General features: G+C 39.8%; 1 non-coding gene across 1 annotated transcript; it reads right to left on the reverse strand.

Annotated features, from left to right (window-relative positions):
* Window positions 1-3,988: 3,988 nt before the first annotated feature.
* Window positions 3,989-4,095, reverse strand: LOC145123047 (small nucleolar RNA R71). Its single transcript, XR_013714927.1, has one exon. It is a non-coding gene; the product is annotated as a small nucleolar RNA R71 (small nucleolar RNA).
* Window positions 4,096-8,184: the final 4,089 nt, after the last annotated feature.

Genomic DNA, 8,184 nt, shown 5'->3' on the forward strand with positions numbered 1-8,184 from the left:
TAGACATTAATCCAACAGTCTCCCACTTGGATAAGTGTAAAACTATTATTGAGTATGACTTCAAAACCTAACTGGCAATCGTAGCTCTTAAAGCCGTTGTCGAACTCTGACCTTGTCAATGACTTGCCCATTAGATAAGGGATCATATATTCCTAGATTCTAGATATCATATGAACTGAGACATGGATTATAATCATACTCTCTGTCCATTTGTTGTTTCCCGATTTTCGATTTATGATGACTGACTGATTGAACAAATCAAATCAGTCCTGGCTTGGCCAAGCACTCACATGTGTCTTCGCTAAATCATCGAGGGGCCCACATATATCGCTTTTATCCCGAAGGTAAAAGGAATGGATAAACTTCGACTCATATGGCTTGTTCTACTACTTGTTGAATCATACACAAAGGCACGTTTTATAACATCGAGTTACCAAATGCGTTTTCATGCAATCAATGTATAACCAACTCATAGTAACAACTCATATCTCTAGGTTTGAAGAATATAAGATATTATCGTCTCATGATCACTCGTGATAAAATCCATGAAGTGATTCAAATGAGCGCGGGTTGAATCTAATACTCAGAACTTATGAGCACTCATGAGCGTTGTAGCACCACTTTGTCCACCAACTTGGACCTCTACAAACCAACCCATGACAGTCTTGATTCATATCTACTTCCAACATATGGCCGACTGTGGATGGTTTGAATAACTTAATCATTCAGGAAGAGCGACTTAGTTATTCTGGAAGTCAAAACATGCAAAGTGAAACACAAGAATAAATGAATCAAATATGGTATCAAACCCTATGAATATAAATAAACACTTTTATTTATCACCATACTGATTACTCATTATTCATTGTTTCAGTTTTATCAACTTTATACTTGAATTAAAAACACTAGTTGTCCCATGCTCCAAGCATGTACACTATGTTTTTCTTAAACAATAGCTTCGCCATACACCAAGTATGCACTCTATGTTTGTCTATGATCCTTACTTTGTGAAATAAACCAATTGAACATAATTTCAATGATTCTAATTTCACACTCCCAAATCCTTATCGAAAAATGTGAGAATTTCAAATTCCTATCATTTATCGAAATCTGTTTAGATTTTAAACTTATATGCACTGACCCTCCTGTAATGAATATGTACAAAGTCACAAAGACTTGTCAACAGTCCTTATAAGGTATTCCAATGGAGATCAACTCCATGGAAACTAAGTCTCATATTCAAAGTACATTGCTTTGGACATGCTTCTTGCATTAAGTTTTCTAATCTTACACAGATAACTTCCACCTATGGAGACAACTCCATATTCTCATTTTGACTATCACTTCTGAATAAGAGATGCCTCTTTTCAGAATATGTCAATATGGTCCTTCCAAAATTGACACTATACTTCCAACTGTCCCTGAGCAACCAATCTTTGGTAAACCTCAGATTGTCCTCGACAATTGCTTAATCATTTTAGTCATATCCAATTCTAGACCTTTTCCCTTCTTAATGCCTCTGGGCATTTGGAAAAATTTAGAAATGACAAATATTATAGCACATGCAATCGATCCTGTACCCAAAGCAAATGGTACACGATTCATGATGTCTCACATAAAGACATGATTCTAGACCAGTTGATATGTGCATAATTAATCATATGTTTAACATATATTTCTATTCATTTTTGGCTAATTATATGCATAATATGGACAAAAGGTACTTAATAATGCTTATATTGTGTTTTCAGTCCAAAAGACATGCTTGGAAGCAGAAAGGAAAAAGGAGAAGCAATTAGAGACCAAAGAATGAAGGAAAAGGGAAAACTACACACTTACTCGGCGAGTCCACGCATGTACTCGGCGAGTTCATGAGAATGTTCCCGAAAGAAAAGTCAAGATTCCTTGCCGAACACGGATTTCACACTAGTACTCGGCGAGTCCACGACCTACTCTCCGAGTAGCCCCTGTTTTGTGATAATTATAAATAGCGGGTCTTAATCCGATGGAAGGACGGATGGAACCTTTGGGGAGAAGCAAGCTGCGATTGAAGAGCCAGAAGAACGCCAGAGAACGAAGATACAACCTAGAATCCAATTCCGAAGAAGATTTGAGGCACATTCTCATCATTCTACTTAATCTATTGTTTCTCAATTATGGTTAGACAATTAGAATTCGTTTTATTGCTGTTAATTACCTCAATCATGAGCTAAAACTCTTAAACTTCTGTTTGGGGATACAAAATTGATATTATGGTTTGATTTTATGGTAGGATTAATTTAATATTGGTGATTTTGTTGATTCTAGCTTGTTAAAGAACCTTATGTGTGAATGATAACTAATTTTCTGTTAATAGGAAGATAATTAAATAATATGAACATCTTTTAATTATCAACCCCATATGTTTATGTGACCACTTTATCATATGTCTAGGACTAACGAACGTGAAACTAGAATTAATAAGAAAAATTAGGTAAATTCATGTGTGAGCTTGTTTGATGACCATCAGCAAGAGGTTAACTAAAGGACCAATTTAGTTAGCTATTACAAGTCTAAATTAACCCGAATAAATAATCTAGTGAATTAAATTAAATTAGACAACTGATCACTGTTTGAGTTAGTTTGTTTTCTAAGGATTATCATAGCGAACGCAAGGCTAATCACTTGAATCGGTAGCCAATAGAAGAATTAATCCATTGCACTATTACCATAATATCAACCATAGGATCAATTGAGTTGAACTAAACAGAAGTCCCTTTTATTATTAAATTCAGTTAAATTTTTGTTTTTCTAGTTCTTAGCCCAAGTAGTATTAGTAAGTTTCTAGTCTTGTAAAACTAGAGAAAACCCATATTTACTATTTAATTTAGATAAAATTAGTCTTTAGTTTTAATTTACCGTTCCCTGAGTTCGACACTCTACTTACCCAACTATACCACTAAAAGACAGGTTCACTGCCTTTGTGTGCTTAATTTATAACTCAAAAGTAGGATTAAAACCAGTGCATTTTACACACATCAAGTTTTTGGCGCCGTTGCCAGGGAACGGTTCTAAATTAGCACTAATTTCTATTTTTATCGATCATTTGTGTGGGATTTATCTTACACAAAGTTAATTATGAGGTAATTTAGTAGTTAGTATAGGTTTTGATCAATCCCTGTTTTAATAAATTAAGTAGAAAATTTTTCTGTTTTTACCTTGAACTCGCCGAGTGCACTCGACGAAACTCGGCGAGTCCATCACTGTTCACAGTTTTAGCTTTTATTTTATTTTTGTTCTTTTTACGCGTTTTTCTTGTTTTATTTGCAGTTGTTTCATGACCCGAGGATCTGATACACCTTTGATCCCTCCTCTAGACGACCCGGAATCCGCCCTAAGGAAGAACAAAGGAAAATCCGTTGGAGAATCCGCTTCTTCAAGGAATTCGCCACTAAAGAACCTAAAGTCCGTTTTCAGCAAGAAGAAGAGCAGCAAATCAGGAGCATCCAGCGCCTCTTTGACAATCGAAGACCCTACTAGAGAAGACGCCGAGTACGAGACCGAGGAAGAAGAAGACCCTACATTCGGTCACGTTTCCGATTCCGACGACGAATTAGCTATTCTCATGGCTAACATTGATGAAGTCCCCATGGGGGAATGGAAGAAGAGGATACGCGATGATACCGGACCGGGACTTGTGCAACCCGCAATCCCCGCTACTGCTACTTTTGAGCTTAAGGGTCACATCCTGGCTCTACTTAAGGAGATCCCCTTCACAGGCAAAGACCACGAAGACGCTTACAAACACTTGGACGAAGTCAATGATGTAGCTGATTATTTCAATGTTCCAAATGTGCCTCGGGAAACTCAGCTACTTCGCATGCTTCCGGTTACTTTGAAGGGTGCTGCCAAGGATTGGCTCAAGTCATTGCCCCCAGGATCTATCACTACATGGGCCCAAATGAAAGAAGAGTTCATTGATCAATTCTGCCCGCCATCCAAGATATCCAAGCTAAAGAAAGCCATAGCTAACTTTGAACAACAAGCTGGAGAATCACTATATGAAGCGTGGGAGAGGTACAAGAGCCTGCTAAGGAATTGCCCACATCATGACCTCAATAGTCAACAAGAAGTCTCCATCTTCTATGATGGAGTAAATGTTACCACTAGGCAATTACTTGACTCGCAAGGTCCACTCACGAAAAAGGCACCTCCAGTGATAAAGCAACTAATTGAAGAATTCTCTAAGCATTCTAGAGAATACCACAATCCAAGAAATGATGTGACGAGGGGGGCCGCCTATGCAGCTTCAGAAGACTTGTCAGCTGTTATGGCTATGCTAAAAACCATGGATAGGAGGATGGATAAAATGGACCAAACGATACATGCTATTCGGGTGGGTTGCGAAAATTGCAATGGGCCTCACCTTACTAGAGACTGCGATTTGGATGAGAATGGCAACAAAAAGGTGCAAGTTAGTTACTCAAGTGGGGACCGATATGATGAAGATTGGCGTAGACCAAAGAAAGAGTGGCTCCCTTATGACGAGTACAAGAAGGCTAAGGAGGAGAAGTTCAAGCAAAAGGGAAGGGGTTTTTACCAAAAGGAGGAGCCATCACAAGAAAGAAAACCAAGTTTGGAAGAAATGCTTACCAAATTTGTAGCTGCTTCAGAAAAAAGACATAGTGATCATGATGCTGCAATTCAAGAAACAAGGACCATGCTTAGAAACCAGCAAGCATCTATCCACAACATAGAAACGCAGCTAGGGCAACTTGCTCAACAAATAAACCAAAGATCACCGGGCGAACTTCCTAGAAAAACCGAAAACAACCCACGAGGCGCGCACATAAACATAGTCACAACAAGAAGTGGGAAAATAATCACTCCTCTGGCCCCTATTCAGAATGAAGCACCCAAAGAATCACAGAAGGAGGAAGCAGAAAATCAAAATCTTCAATCTGACAGCTCTACTCGCCGAGTACAGAATATGGACTCGGCGAGTCCACTGCCATACCCAGCCCGAGCTAAGAAAGTGAAGCAGGAAGAGGAGTACCAGAAGTTTCTAGATCATATAAAGGCTCTTCAAATCAACATACCCTTCATCGAAGCTGTCGCACAAATGCCCAAATATGCAAAGTTCCTTAAGGAACTTCTCACTAATAGAAGGAAGATGGAGGAAGTGAAGAAGGTAGTCCTCAATGAGAATTGCTCAGCCGCCATGCTCAACAAACTACCAAAGAAGAAGGGTGACCCGGGGAGCTTAACTTTACCTTGCCAATTTGGCAATTTAGCCACCACTCATGCCTTGGCTGATTCAGGAGCAAGTGTGAATTTAATGCCTTATTCATTCTTCAAGAAGCTGGATCTCCCGGAACCAAGACCAATTCGTATGGCGATTCATTTAGCTAACAAGACAATCACTTTCCCAAGAGGAATATGTGAAGACTTAGTGGTCAAAGTGGACAAGTTTGTATTTCCCGCTGATTTCATAATTCTAGACATGGAGGCGGATCCTCAAGTCCTAATCATCCTTGGAAGACCCTTCCTCAACACGGCAAGTGCTATAGTAGACATGAGGGACTCGAAGCTCACTTTGCGGGTAGGAGAAGATTCAGCCACATTTGGGGTTGATCAAGCTATGAAGTATGCACGGAATAATGACGACACGGCATTCTCAATTGACATGCTTGATGAATTATTGGAGGAATGCATAAGTGAAGACTCCAGCAAGTTCACAATTTTTGATGAAGAATTTGATGCAGAAAAAGACTTAATGGACATCGAGAGGCTGCTGGAAGAAGCTGAGTTTGAAGAGTTGATGAGGCAATCTGACACTTCAACTCGCCGAGTAGGGCCGATCTACTCGCCGAGTCCAAGCGAAAAAAAAACAGAATTCGTAAAGTCAGCTACCAACTCGCCGAGTCCCTTACCTACACTCGGCGAGTACAACAAACAGAACCCAAAAATTGAGCTCAAAAAGTTACCAGAACATTTGGAGTATGCCTTCCTTGAAGATGGCCATCAAAAGCCAGTCATTATAGCCTCTGACCTTTCCAACTCTGAAAAGGAAGAACTAGTGCAAGTTTTGAAGAAGCGAAAACGGGCCATAGCATGGAGCATTACCGACACCAAGGGAATAAGTCCCTCTTATTGTTCACACAAGATTAACCTGGAAGAAGGAGCAAAGCCGGTTGTGCAGCACCAAAGAAGACTAAACCCAAATATGCAAGAGGTGGTCAAGAAAGAAGTGGTCAAGCTTTTAGATGCGGGGATTATATATTCCATTTTCGACAGCCCGTGGGTGAGTCCGGTTCAAGTGGTGCCCAAGAAAGGAGGGATGACAGTCATAACCAACGAAAAGAATGAGCTTATTCCGACACGAACGGTAACCGGTTGGAGAGTGTGCATTGATTATCGAAAACTAAACAATGCCACTCGTAAAGACCATTTTACCTTACCCTTTATTGATAAAATGTTAGAAATATTATCGGGCCATAGTTATTATTGCTTCCTAGACGGATTTTCGGGTTATTTCCAAATACCCATAGACCCATTGGACCAAGAAAAGACCACATTCACTTGCCCAAGTGGGACTTTTGCTTATCGACGCATGCCCTTTGGGCTATGCAATGCACCCGCAACATTTCAAAGGTGCATGACGGCCATATTCCACGACATGGTGGAAAAATTCATGGAAGTCTTTATGGACGATTTTTCTGTTTTTGGATCTTCCTTCCATGATTGTCTCACAAATCTTGACCTAATGCTTGCTAGGTGTGAAAAGACCGACTTAGTCCTTAATTGGGAAAAATGTCACTTTATGGTTAAGGAGGGTATAGTTTTGGGCCACAAGGTTTCCAAATCGGGAATTGAAGTGGATCGGGCAAAGATTGACACCATTGCCAAATTACCTCCACCAACTAATGTGAAGGGTATTAGAAGTTTTCTAGGACACGCGGGTTTTTACCGGCGTTTTATCAAAGATTTTTCTAAAATAACTAGACCTCTAACACAATTACTCCTAAAAGATGCACCATTTAATTTTACTAAAGAGTGTTTAGAGGCATTTGAATTTTTAAAGGAAAAATTGACTAATGCCCCGATCATTGTTGCACCAAATTGGAATTTACCATTTGAAATAATGTGTGATGTTAGTGATTTTGCATTAGGAGCTGTCCTTGGTCAAAGGGTTGATAAGCACTTCCAACCCATATATTATGCTAGCAAGACTTTAAATCCAGCCCAAGAAAACTACACCACCACGGAAAAGGAATTATTAGCTGTGGTGTACGCTTTTGATAAATTCCGCCCTTATTTAGTTTTATCTAAAACAACTGTTTTTACTGACCACTCTGCTATCAAGTATTTGTTTGCCAAACAGGATGCCAAGCCAAGATTGATACGATGGGTTCTACTTCTTCAAGAGTTTGACATAGAGATACGCGACAAAAAGGGAATGGAGAATGTAGCAGCTGACCACTTGTCAAGGCTTGAAAACCCGCGATTGCAAGAAGATAGAGTTGGAGATGATTTTCCGGACGAGTATATTATGGTGACTGCGGGAGAAGAACCATGGTTTGCAAATATAGCTAATTACTTAGCTAGCAATTACCTCCCAAAAGATCTCACAAGTCAACAAAAGAAGAAATTCTTTTCCGAGATAAAGTATTACTTTTGGGATGAACCATATCTTTTCCGAAGCTGCGCGGATGGAATCATACGAAGATGCGTGTTCGGGAATGAAAGCTGGAAAATATTGGAGCAATGTCATAGCGGGCCCACGGGTGGACATCATGGAGCACATTACACTGCTAAGAAGATCTTTGACATTGGGTTTTACTGGCCCACGATTTTTAAAGATGCAACCCAATTTGTCAAAGAATGTGATGCATGTCAAAGAGCGGGAAACATTTCATCTCGAAATGAAATGCCACAACATAGTATCCAAGTGTGCGAAGTATTTGATGTGTGGGGGATCGATTTCATGGGACCATTTCCCATATCCAAAGGCAACAAATACATATTGGTGGCGGTGGATTATGTATCCAAGTGGGCGGAGGCACAAGCCTTGCCCACTAATGATGGTCGGGTAGTGGTGAGGTTTTTAAAGAAGTTATTTTCAAGATTTGGGGTCCCGAAAGCTCTCATAAGTGACCGAGGCACTCATTTTGCCAATGATCAACTAGAGAAGGTGCTAAGTAA

The sequence above is a fragment of the Lactuca virosa genome, chromosome 6 (genome assembly GCF_052849685.1).
Source record: "Lactuca virosa cultivar CGN04683 chromosome 6, Lactuca_virosa_CGN04683_v6, whole genome shotgun sequence".
Taxonomy (NCBI): domain Eukaryota; kingdom Viridiplantae; phylum Streptophyta; class Magnoliopsida; order Asterales; family Asteraceae; genus Lactuca; species Lactuca virosa.